The sequence below is a fragment of the Pogona vitticeps genome, chromosome 4 (genome assembly GCF_051106095.1).
Source record: "Pogona vitticeps strain Pit_001003342236 chromosome 4, PviZW2.1, whole genome shotgun sequence".
Lineage (NCBI taxonomy): Eukaryota > Metazoa > Chordata > Lepidosauria > Squamata > Agamidae > Pogona > Pogona vitticeps.
The window spans coordinates 56480796-56493875 of NC_135786.1; the positions used below are offsets into that span (position 1 = coordinate 56480796).

General features: G+C 42.7%; 1 long non-coding RNA gene across 1 annotated transcript in view; it reads left to right on the forward strand.

Moving 5' to 3' along the window:
• Positions 1-5027: 5027 nt before the first annotated feature.
• The window catches only part of LOC140706601 (uncharacterized), a 43435-nt gene continuing 35382 nt past the window's right edge, over positions 5028-13080 (forward strand). Inside the window, exon 1 of the long non-coding RNA XR_013544838.1 lies at positions 5028-5160. This is a non-coding gene — a long non-coding RNA (uncharacterized LOC140706601). The remainder of the gene's footprint in view (positions 5161-13080) is intronic.

The window sequence follows — 13080 nt, forward strand, 5'->3', positions numbered from 1 at the left end:
CTTGTCCCCTTCCCGGCCCCGCTCCGGCTCCGTGCCTTGGAGAACGTTTGTCAAGCCCCAGAAGAGGGCAGCAAAACCCTTGAGATGGACATCTCTGAATGAAGGATGCAGCAGGACGGAATCCACACCTACCTTTGACTGATTCCTCCCAGCTGTTCAAATGGATAGTGATTTAGCACAGGATGAGACCTCAGCACACATCGGAATCAGCTATAAAGCATGAATACATCCTATCCCTAAAATAAACCGCACAGTCTTTATCTGTCCTACAACAATGCATAAATAGGCTAGCCTTCTACCTGCATGGCCATATTTTGCATGCAAAATCTGCCTTAAAAAACTTATCCTCCTCCTCTAAATAAAAAGAAGACAGTCATTCAGATCACACCAGGCTGGCTCATGAGCTGGGACTGGGGGATGCCCCATCCCAAAATTTCATGGCGGCAGCTTTCTGCCTCTATCACAGGCCTTGCTTGGATCACATCAGCCACCTGCCCATTAGCTGACAATGTATAGGGGGAAAATGAAACAGTACACAGAAGCTCAACATATGTTAGAACTGGATGGCATGGCATGGGGAAGGAATTCCTTTGAGTTAGCTCAAATCCTTTCTCTGTTTCGTGTTAATGACAGCCTTTGAAGATCAAAACCCCAATTTAAAAAAACCGAAGACATAGGTATTGCAATGATGGTGAGACTTTCTCCTACGAGATGCAATGTAGGAAGAGAGAAAGTATACTGTAGAACATGGGGAATATCATAGTTTGTGCAGGGGGACATTTTTCTGCATAGATCATAATCAGCAGAAGAGAACAATGTGTTTTAAAAGTAACAATGATGGAAGTTGTTTTTGTGACCATGTATAAGCCTGGTCACTCCACCCCACCCCAATTTCTAAAAAAAATGTGTTTAAAAAACAAGAGAAAACAGAAGGAAGAAGAAAAGAAAGAATAGATGCTTTGGTGATAAGTATCAGCCTGGTCCTGTTTGCCACTGCCTCCATCATCTGCTGCTCTCTGGTTGGTTATTTGGGAACGGAGCTTTGCTGGGCTTTGACTTTAAAGTTCGGCCCTAGTTGCATCACTCTCTAGCTGTCACTTCTACTACCAAACTAGCACCTTCGCTGTATAGGAAAGAAGCAGTGGCATATGTGATGGAATACCTGTCTTTAGAGAAGGGGAGGGAGAACCCTCTACATGTAGGATAGTCAGAGCTTGGAAACATTTCTATTTTGCAGTACAAGTCCTTGATTCCGGGGATTGTAGTCCAAACATACCTCTTCCAAACTTTGACATTCACCCACAGTTTGAGAATATATATAAAAAGGTCTATATATTACCCAGAACCTTTGAGGCATCCAGCTGCAATTTTTTTTCTTTGTTGGATATCTTGAAAGACACAAAGGTGTTTTGTTGGAATGGAAATCAACTGCAATTTACATCGGGAGTCACACTCAAAGCTGTAGGAAATGTAATGATATAAGACTGGTGGGGTCTCACACCTTTTCTTAGATTTGGCCTGCTTTCCAGGACAGAAAAGTGCAACCTGCGGTGCGGCCCTTCTGAACTATTACACGTATACATATGTACATAGTCCTGATATAAGTAGCTTTGCCAGGAGTTGAGTTGAAGCTAAGAAATGGGGCAATTCAGAGAGTGCAAACACAACTCTATGACCTATGCAACATGACCCTTCCTGACCCAGAACATCCTACTGGGGATAAAAATAACTTTGGCCCATAAAATTCTGCTTGCATGTACTTTTAGCCACCCCAAAGCACGTATTGTATGCTCTTTATTTTTCTGTATCTGCTCTCATACCACTATTGGAGACTTCAACTTTATAGTTGTCCTCAGTAGCACTACTGTATCTGTTGTAATATTTTATCAACGTTTTCCCCCTTTAGTGGTGTTATAGCATTTATCCTTCAATGTTTGTTCGTTCGCTTGCTTGTTTAGTCACTTTTATCACTTTTCTGTCCATCAGAGCTCCCAAAACTCAGTTAAAATTGTTAAACAATGTTCTTCAAAAGAGATTTAAAGCATTTTCCTAAAGTTCCTACAAAGTCATGCTTAGAGACCAAAAAACTTTTGGAATAGTACAGTTTTGACTATCCATCAAAATCTCAGTGGGGAAGGACCCTACCAGACTTCCCTTGGTAGACAGCTTCATAATTAAGGTGTTGCTAAAGATACAGCCTTGTCTCAGGTTCTCAGTAACCTAGCCCCACAGGGTGATGGGACCCCTTTGATGACCTCAAGTTCTGGACAAGCCCACAGTGGAGGAGGAGGTCCTTCAATAATTGTTTGCCCCCAGCAATTGAGGCTTTGTAGATCAAAACCAATACCTCGAAACAAGCTTGGAAGCAAACCACTGGCCAATGAAGTTGCTTCAAGATATTTAGTGTCTGAAGTACAACAGTTTGCCCTCTTCGTGTCACATTAACTGTACGTTCTGAACACTTCAAAGGCAGTCCTGTGTACAGCACCTTACCATAGTCTCTTGGGGAGGTAAGTACAGTGCGGATGCCTGTGGCCAAACCTGCCTTCCCTAGGAAAGGATGCAGTTGGTGCACCTGCCAAAGCTGGCCAAAGGCACTCCTGGCCATAGCTGGTACCAGCCCTTACAGGGGTGGTGCTGCATTCAAGAAACCCCCACCCCCCAAATCTGGCAACCTGGTCCTTCAGAAGAAATATAATCTCATCCATAACATAATTTACAGTCTCAGTCTGGATTTTATTTTCCAAATTCTCACTGCCTCTGTAGAAGCCATGAAAGGAGTCTTGTGGCATGTTTAAGAGGAGCCAGTTTTATATGACATGAGCTTTTATGGACAAAACCCATTTCTCCAGATGCATGGCACATAATATTCAAGCCACAGGCTTATATGCACACTGGTTATAGTTATGCATATTGGACAGAATGAAATGAGATAGCAAAAACAAAAACAAACAAAACAAAAAACAAAAACCCTCAATCATTTTATGAATACTGGTTGCAAATATTCAGAGGGTTGGTTAGTATTAACATCCTGGCAATGGTTAAATTGCTGTACTGCAGCAAAAACTGTGCTCACGACCTGGGGTTCAATCCTGGGTAGCGGCTCAAGGTTGACTCACCCTTCTATCCTTCTGAGGTCAGTAAAATGAGTAAAATGAGTACCCAGCTTGCTGGGGGGGGCAATGTGTAGCCTGCATAATTAACTTGTAAACCGCCCAGAGAGTGCTTGAAGCACTATGGGGCAGTATATAAGCAGCATGCTTTGCTTTGCTTTTAGGTGTTGAAACAATGGCTTGAATATTGTGTTTCACAGTATTTTGAAAAAAATATTGAAAAAGCATCTGAAAAAACTGCCTATGTCTATGAATATATTCATGCCAAATAAAACATTCTTTGGTGTAAAGGTGTAATAAAACTGTCATTTTCCCTGCAACAAACCAATAAGACTATTTCCTTGGGGGATGGAGGTATCACTGCTTCTCTCTCTCTCTCTCTCTCTCTCTCTCTCTTTCTGTGTGTGTGTGTGTGTGTGTACATACTTGGCTTAATCCATGCATTTGGCAAAATGTTTCCTGCCCTCTGCCTCATGGAGGACACATGTCCCCATTGGGTTTCACAGGCCCTACACCTCTGGCTCTAAAATGGACACATCACCCCTGAACCTAGTATTGCAATGAAATTGTTTTCAAGATTCAAGAGAAAAATGTGTAATAAACAGTGGTTGTTGCTGTTATGTGTCATCAGATTGGCTCTGACCTATGGCAACCCTATGAATGAGAGACCTCCAGAATGTCCTGTCCTCAGTAGCCTGGCTCAGCTTTTGTAAAGTCATGCCTTTGGCTTCCTTTAGGAAGTCAGTCTGTCTGGTATTTGGTCTTCCTCTCTTCCTGCTGCCTTCCACCCCACCTTTCGCAGCATTATCTTCCTAGAATGGTCTTTCCAGAGAATCTTGCCTTCTCATAATGTGCTCAACGTAGGACAGGCTCTGCTTCAACATTTTTGCCACCGGAGACAGTTCAGGCTTGATTTGATCTCGGACCAGCCTGCTCATCTTACAGGCAGTCCAGGGTATCTGCAAAACTCTCCTCTAGCACAACATTTCAAACAAATTAATTTTTTTCCCCTGTCAGCTTTCTTTACTGTTCAGCTTCCACACCCAGACATGGCAATCAGAAATAGAAGAAAGTGGATGATCTTGCTCTTGGTCTTCAGGAAAACTATATTCTCAAAGGCTATTTTCTGGGACTGACATTGAGTGGGTTATCATTGCCCTGTTCTTCTGTTTCCCATCGTAGCACAAGGCAGTCCCAGAGTGGTTTCCCTCTCCACAAAACATGTGCCCCGAGATCTCTCATGCTCCTTCTGTACAGCTGCTCCCCAAAGGCAGCTCCTGCCTGCCTTCCTGTCCTCCCCTCCTCCACTCTCACAGGGCCGTTTTTTAATGCTGAAGGGTACAGGATGTTCTCTTCTCACACATGCCACTGTCTCTCTTTCTGTTCCTCACTCTGGGGCTTGTGGCCTTCACCTTTTTAACCCCTACCAAACCATTCCTGCACAGCTCTGCGCACAGACAACAATGCCAAAACCACACGGCTGAACTTCCCCGACTCCCTTTCGGAGCCTCTCTGCCTTGCTCATCCGAGAAGTAGAAAGCAGCCTCACTGGCCCCTCATGGTAAACTAACAACTCAGCCTACTTTTATAAGGGGGTTTCCTGAAGAAGGCTGGCCTCTAGCTGACAGGCGAGGCACCTGGGCAGTCACCAGCCTAGAGCCTATTTGGTAGTTTCAAAGAGCAATTCCCCTCACACCTTTTTCTTTCTTTCTTTCTTTCTTTCTTTCTTTCTTTCTTTCTTTCTTTCTTTCTTTCTTTCTTTCTTTCTTTCTTTCTTTCTTTCTTTCTTTCTTTCTTTCTTTCTTTCTTTCTTTCTTTCTTTCTTTCTTTCTTTCTTTCTTTCTTTCTTTCTTTCGTTAAGTGGAAAGGAAGAGATGAGCTTTTGTGTTGCCTCTGGGGACGATGTTGTCTCTTCTCATCTAGCCACTCCTTCTGGCCCTGGTTTTCCTCCACAGGTTGGCTGTTCCTGGGTAACAAGAAGCTGACGTGGATACATGGATAGCACACAAGGATAAGCAGAGCCATCTGGCAAAGAGCTGCCTTCCCTGTAAGTGAAACAGTGGCGTTTTTAACCTCCTTGAATTTTTGCTTAGCCCTTGCCTCCTCCCATCCCAATAATATTGACAGGGCAAACTCAGTATGTGGGGAAATCAAGCCACTGTAATGTGTGTAAAGCTCAGCATCCCAAACATGAAAATTTGGATACATAAACATGATGAGGGGATTAAAATGCATTTGTATGGGGAAGTGTTGTATTTTTCATACTAATACTTTAAAATGTAAAGCCTACTCTCTCTGAAGTATGTCTTGTCAATTTTCAGGTGAGCATGCTTAGGGTTGCAATAACAGGTGTCTGCAGGGGCTTCCTATGTGTCTGGGTGGAGAGTGTTTTTCCCTTACACAAATCCTTCCCCAGGATGAGCAAAGGGCAGAGAAGAAGGCACATGTTACACCCAACTGGAAAGTTGAGGTTCCCTTATGGACTGAAACCACACCATGATGGATTGGTATTGCCCTTTCCTCTTGGTAGACCTGTCTCTGCTTTCTCCCATGCTGCCCTGATGCAAATGGCCAATGTCACTGAGAACTCTGCCATTGACACAAACAGGGCTATCACATTATAAAATTGATCTTAGAACAACACAGCAAGGGCACAAACTCTCAGTATTCTTTATCAGACACTTGCAGATGTTGGACTCCAATGCATTTAGGCTTAAACTCTGAGTTTCCTAAGCATGCTAGATATTTCGATAACCTGACGCTTGCTAAATGTCATCATGCTTCTCTCAGAATTACTATGAAATGTCTCTTCTCAGCAGTACCAGAAGGGGTCTATTAGAGTGTCCTATATGACTATTAGCTATGCTCCTGCACAGAAGTAATTGAATCTTTGGGCCATGTGTTTTGGATGCAGTCTCCACAGGAGAGAATTAATGCATCTACACTGCATATTTATTATTCAACTTCCCTTGCAACCATGATACCTACGCTGCATGTTTGTGTCCACAAGATGCAAGCCTGAAACTACGGTTAAGAGTAAAAGTGAGATCCAAAAGAAGAAATAAATAAATAAACTTGCTTTCCACATTTTTACACCATCACTGGATAGCTGTTTATTTTTGATCTGCTTTATTCCAGTTTGCTTCAGTGTGTGATCTGCTCATGTGGACCCAAGTACTGTACTGCATTGGGAAATGCTGATCTGCCTTTTGTGTGTGTGTGTGTGTATTTCACAAATATGAAAATTGAAGATAAAAAATTAGGCAAAAACATGAAGGTTTGAGAATAATGGGCAGGTAAAACAAGAAGGGAAGTGAAGAGATTATGAAGGTGTCGGGGGGGCAGAGAAGGTAACAGTTGTTCCTGTAGCCTGCTTTTTTAAAATGTTGTTACTTTAATGTTAGCACAAAAGTGCAAGCAAGTAAGCAAGCAAACAAACAATTAGAAAGCATTGAAGCCAGAATGATGAGCAGGTAGAACAAGGAAGAATGAGAAGAGGAAATGAAATAGGTGGGAGTAGGCAGAGAAGGCAAGCAAAAGGGGACCACCATCTGTTTCAGGACTGACAACTCAGGGAGCAGTTTAGATAGATTTGGGCAGGCAGTAGAGGGAGGACCTAGTGCAACTGGGTAAATCCAGCAACAAATGCCCTCCACATGTGGACACCAATACTGGATGATCTGTTCCTATTTGCTACAATAGAACAATGGAGAGCAACCCCAGAATATTGAGGGTCAATATCACTGTGGGCAAGCCCTTAGAATCATAGACTTGTACAGCTCAAAAGGACCCTAACGGTCATTGAGTCTAACCCCTTGCTAAGATTTCTTTGTCCTCTTAGGAGGAAATGCCCCCAAAGGTCATTAACATGGCATCTGAAGTATTTGTTATCTGGTATAAATCATTTAATGATGAAAGTCTGTGGCCCGGTTCCTTTTTTCTGTCATAAGGTTTCACAAGAAGTCCTTATTTTACCAGCAGTTCTCAATCTTTTTTTTTTTTTTTTTTTTGCCATGGACATAAGCACAATATGAAAGAAATATAAGCCATATCAGGATTGTATAAGTTGTATAACAAACCTTATAAGGTGGTGTGTGGAGAAATGTTTCCAGTTTGTGACCCCCTTCAAATGTGTCAGTCCTCCTCCACAAGGGAGCAAGATGGCCCCCATTGAGAATGGCTGATCTTAATGAACTGTATTCTGTTTCAAACATCTTTCTGCTTCAAATGCTCATGTTTTTACTACTTTGCTTGTGTTCCTGTACTGTTTTAATTTGGACCTGTATGACTACATAACAAGAAATGAGACAAATATGATCAACCTCCCTCTTCCTCCCAGAAGGAGTTATCTCCCAAATGTTGCAAGGACTGCAGCAGGTCTTGCGATTTTGGGGAAGGGTTGCCAGGCTTGAGGCCTATCCAGGCAGAATTCTTCCCCCCACCTTGAAATCTGGCCTTTTCTACAGAAACAAAGCTGCTGGCCCTTCCCACAGCTCTGCAGGGGAGGATCGTTCCCCATCTCTGGCACATTCCTGTGGACAGAGAGTGCTAGCCAGGGCCATGGGAGAGAACATGAAGCACCAGCACTTGGCCTTGGTAGAGAGGAAAGAGAGCTTCTCGGGTATGTGTGGAAGGAATTTCCTTCTAAAATGGAGTTCGGACAGCCTTTGGGTGATTCAGCTTTCACAGCAGCTTGGGTGAACATTCCAGGCCCCACACAGCATGAAACCACAAGCCCCAATATCTGTACCAGAAGGCACTCTTTAACACTTCAGAGGCATTGTGGATTTGTGTGGCAGGCACTATATCGTCTAGCAGTCGCATGGGGTAATCAGGTTCTTTTAAGCATTCACAGGCAAGGCATTGTTCTGAAGCAGACATGATTGCCTAGTGGTGACAAGGAGTTGCCTTCCCCATGATGTTGTCTTCCTACCTGTGGTTGCCGGGTCCCTAGGTACCAGCTGCAATCACTGAGGAACTGCTATGCTTTATTAGATTTCCATGCAAAAAGACAAATCTCTCACTTTGGAGCAGTGCGGTGAGAGAAGAAAGTATTGATCTTTGTGTGCAAAGTGGTTTTAGAACCTTGGAAACCATCCACCCACTCATTTCTAAGCTGACACCTGGACTCAGCAGCATGCCACAAAAATGATTTTTATGTTTGTTGTGCTCGTGCAGTATCAACACACAAGCATACTCAGGACCAATGGAAGGGAACTGAGGAGAGAGCAAGTAGATTCATGTTCTTGAGTCTATAGCACTGTGTAGAGTAATGTAGATAGTGGATTGCTAACACTGCAAAAAACACTGCAAATAAACTGTCCATGGGTTGGTGATAGCCACCTACATGCAGTAGTATATGACCAGGAATAACTCCATGCATATTATAAATGCTGTAAGTAAAGCCACACAGGATACAAGATCCAGCAGGAAGAGTACAGCTACTGAGTGCATTTGGCACTTGCCTGACCATAAAAGCATAGTGTTTCTTCCCCTGGCTCAAGGTTGCCTTATTACTAGTAGGCATCCTCCAGTCTCAAGAAACTATGGTAACGTGCTCTGAACAGAGGTCTTGGGACAGCATCTAGTGTGGCTGAGAAGGCCAATTCAAGAGTGACAATGCCTTCCACACTGGAGACAAATACAATCTGTCCCCTGTCCAGCTCCCTGATTTTGCTGCTTTCGGAACTGCCTCTTTGCCTTGGCCTGCTGAACAAATCTCTCTTCAAATTGGGAGAGGACATGCTGAACCACCTGCCTCCAGGCTGAATGCTCAGATGTCAAAGTTTCCCATCTGTTGAGGTCCATTCCTAAGGCCTTCAGATCCCGTTTGCAGATCTCCTTGTATTGCAGCTGTGGTCTCCCTCTGGGGAGCTTTCCCTGCACTAATTCTCCATACAGGAGATCTTTTGGAATCCGACCATCAGCCATTCTCATGACATGCCCAAGCCAACGTAGACGTCGCTGTTTCAGTAATGTATACATGATAAAAATCCCAGCTCGTTCCAGGACTACACTATTCGGAACTTTGTCCTGCCAGGTGATACCAAAAATGCATCAGTGACAACACATATGGAACATCTTCAATTTCCTCTTCTGCTGTGCACAAAGGGTCCAGGAGTCACTGCAGTACAGGAGTATACTCAGGACACAAGCTCTATAAACCTGGATCTTGGTATATGCCATCAGCTTCTTATTAAACCATACTCTCTTTGTGAGTCTAGAGAACATGGTAGCTGCTTTGCCAATGCATTTATCTAGCTTGACATCTAGGGAGAGAGTGTCAGAGATCGTTGAGCCAAGGTACACGAAATCACGAACAACCTCCAATTCTTGTGTAGAGATGGTAATAGAAGGCCCTGGCCCAGGACTTGTGTTTTCTTCAGGCTGATTGTTAGTTCAAAATTTTGGCAGGCCTTGCTAAAACAATTCATGAGTTGTTGGAGGCCTTTGGCAGAATGGGCAACAACAGCTGCATCATCGACGAACAGGAAGTCCCACATACATTTCAGCTGGACTTTGATCTTCACTTTCAATCTAGAGAGATTAAATTGCCTAGATAGTCTGATTTCACTCTGTTTCTAGACTTGCTTACCTAGATTCTATAGGGTCATACAGTCACCATGCCTAGAAGCAGTATCCCTTTTGAGTCCTTGCCTGCGCCACTCCTTTAATATCACAAGGGCACAACCTCTGGTCTCAGAGTTTGGCCCTGAAATTTTACAGAATGAGGTGCTGCTGACCTGGGAGCCCTAGATGTGTTGAACTAGTCTTCCTATCAGTGATAGGGTTCAATGATCAGAGGAGGTGTCTTTGAAAACAACAAGAAGGCCTCAGGCTGGGGAAGGCAACAACGAGGTCACGGTGGCTCACATGCAATATTCCTATAATTCCACTTCCCTGTTCAGTACCACATTTTATTTTATTTGTTGATTTTCTGCCCACAAGGTCTCTCAAAGCAACATATAATGAAACAGATTTTAATTATTTTCCAGCCATGCAATGTGTCCACTTACAAGGCACTTCATTATTTTTATTAATGACTTGGATGAGGGGGTGCAGGGAGTGCTTATCAAATTTGCAGATGACATAAAGTTAGGTGGGATAGCTAATATCCTGGAAGACAGAAACAAAATTAAGAAGATTCTTGATAGGCTTGAGCACTGCAGTGAAAACAGAATGAAATTTAACAGAGATAAGTACAAAAGTTTAATACCTAGGAAAAAACCCAAACACACAGTTACAAGATGGGGTGTGTGTACATGTATCAGTAATACTACAGTACAAGCAAGCATGATCTTAGAATTGTTGAAGATCAAAAATTGCGTATGAGCCAACAGTGCAGTTGGCTTCAAGAAATGCTGTTTTAGGCTGCATTAACAGAAATATAGTCTCCCAATCCTGAAATTACTAGTCCTCCTCTATTTGACACTGGTTAGGCCTCATTTTGAGTAATTTGTCCATTTCTGGACACCACATTTTAAGAAGGATGCTGACAAACTGGAACAAGTTCAGAGAAGGGCAATGAGAGCGATCAGGGAACAGGAAACCAAGCCCTATGAGGAAGGACCGAAAGAACTGGGCATGTTTAGCCTTGAGAAAATATGGCCGAGGGGACCACTTTTCAAATACTTGATAGTCATATTGGGGAGGGGCATGATCTGTTCTAGCGAGGCACCACTGTATTGTGATTAGCATTAATTTCAAGCATATGAAGCCAGAGATCTGGAGCTCTTGATCTATTCCCCATTCTTTCGAGAACTCTCAAATGATAGGCGTGTTTTTTTGAAACAGGGATGGTGACATACATTTTAGAAATAAATCCTCTTGCCATGAGTGGTTATTTCAAATAGGAGATGTGTAGTGCTCTGAGAGGTGATTGTGTGTTTACCTTCATTGAGTCTTCTGTGGCATTCTTTCTAAACGGTCCTGTGGAAAAGATTAGTGGTATTTAGGGTCACCATCTTTTCTCCTCCTGTCTGGGTTCCTGTGAGTATGACACATGATAAGCAGAAATCCAGCAATCAATGCATATATCGTTGGTACATCTGTGTACTTGGGAAATCTGCTGCAGAACGTCTTTTTCTTACATAGCTATTTAAAGAAAAAAATCAAACAAACAAAGAAACCCCAGAGTGGAGCTGTATCCTACTCACTCTCACCCTCTAGCCCAGCCTTACTCACCTTGGCATATTCCAGATGCAACGGACTTCAGGATCCTTCAACCCTAGCCAGTGTGGCAATCTGCCATGCTTCTGGAGGACAGCGGGAGTAAGCAGTCTAACATACTTGGAGTCAGTCAAAGCCTTTCTTATTTTCATCATGGAATGCTCACTCCTCTGTGCTCCTTGCAAGCCTCTGTGATTTCGTCATCTACACTTGCCTGATAAGCCATATGCCTTCTTTCAAGAGACTTCTTGTTCTCCAGCCTATTGTACCTTTCCTTTTCCTTTTCCCACCACCCCTTCATGGTATGACTCACTTGACCCATTATTAATTACTCGGTATAGCCAGGAGGGTCGGTTGAGGGGCCTGACGCCGAGAGAGGCCCGGAAAGAAAGAACAAGAAACCGGGCTTTCTCGGCAGTGGCCCCTCGACTATGGAGCAGCCTTCCATCAGAGATCCGCCTGGCTCCCTCGCTGGGTATTTTTAAGAGCCATTTAAAAACTTGGCTCTTCAGGCAGGTTTTCCCTCATGTCAATTCTTGAATTCTATCTTTTCTGTTCTTTTATTCCCCATCTTGATCACACTATATTAATGTCCAAATTTTTTTTGATTATTGTTTATTTTGATTGTGCTGTTTTTATTGTTATTTAATGATATTTTATGATTTTGTAAGCCGCCCCGAGTAGACGCTGTCTAAGGGGGTGGGGTATAAATCGAATGAATGAATGAATGAATGAATGAATGAATGAATGAATGAATGAATGAATGAATAAATAAATAAATAAATAAATAAATAAATCCTGTCTCCTCACTCATTCTTCCCACTTCACTCCTCAGCATGTCATTCTTTGGTCTCCATCTTTTTTTTTCTTTTTCCTTCCCCCATTTTGCCCCTCAAATCCATGGTTTCCCTGTTCATATTCCTTCAAAATTCCTTTCTTTGGCTTATAGGCCCTAAAAAGCTCTATGCCAAGAGCATCTCTCATTTTTTGAGGACAATTAGATGTATTAGACCTTTTTCATGATCAAGGCCCAGGTAATGGTACTTTAGGTTTGTTGTTCGTACATGTCGTGGGTTACCAAGATTTCTTTTTTTGCACTCCCATGCTCCATTCATGGCAGTTAATGGATCAAAACAAAGGGAAAGGAAGAAAATAGCACAGTTTAAGTCCCTTGAAAACCTTTAAGTAGTTTTCTGCATAAATAAAGCTGTGCATTGCAGAGGAAGAGTATTTTTGAAACCTCTGGACACTGTGGGTAGGTTTGATGTCACCTAGCATATATGAAGGAATTTCTAACCACAAACTGAAGTTAACCACTTTCTTACTACACAGACTAGGAAATGCAATCTTTGTACTGAAAACAATTTCTTGAACTACAGTCTACCATGATCTACAGTTTGAAAACTTTCTACAGACCACAGTGGGTCTATAAGCTCTAGTCTGTGGAAAAGTTTAAAAACAGTTAAAATATCTGTTCCTGGTCCTGCATGTAATTCTCTCCCCCCCCCCCCCTTCAATGGAGCTTGAGGCCATATGAGCAGGACTGAATTACCTAACAAAGGTTCCCGGCTTGGAGGCCATGAGTCATAATACAGAACTGCTTCTGATGATGTTGTTGGCAAGGTTGAAGAAAAACATTAGTAAAACATGGGTTTTAATTTATATGTGCTTTGAGTTATAGAAAAAAAAAAGTTTATCAAGGGTTCTGCTAAGACCCTCAGCAATTTTCAAGTGATCCATGAAAACAAAAAAGTCTGAGAATTGCTGCAGAAAAAGATAGAGGACAAAAAAGGGGGGG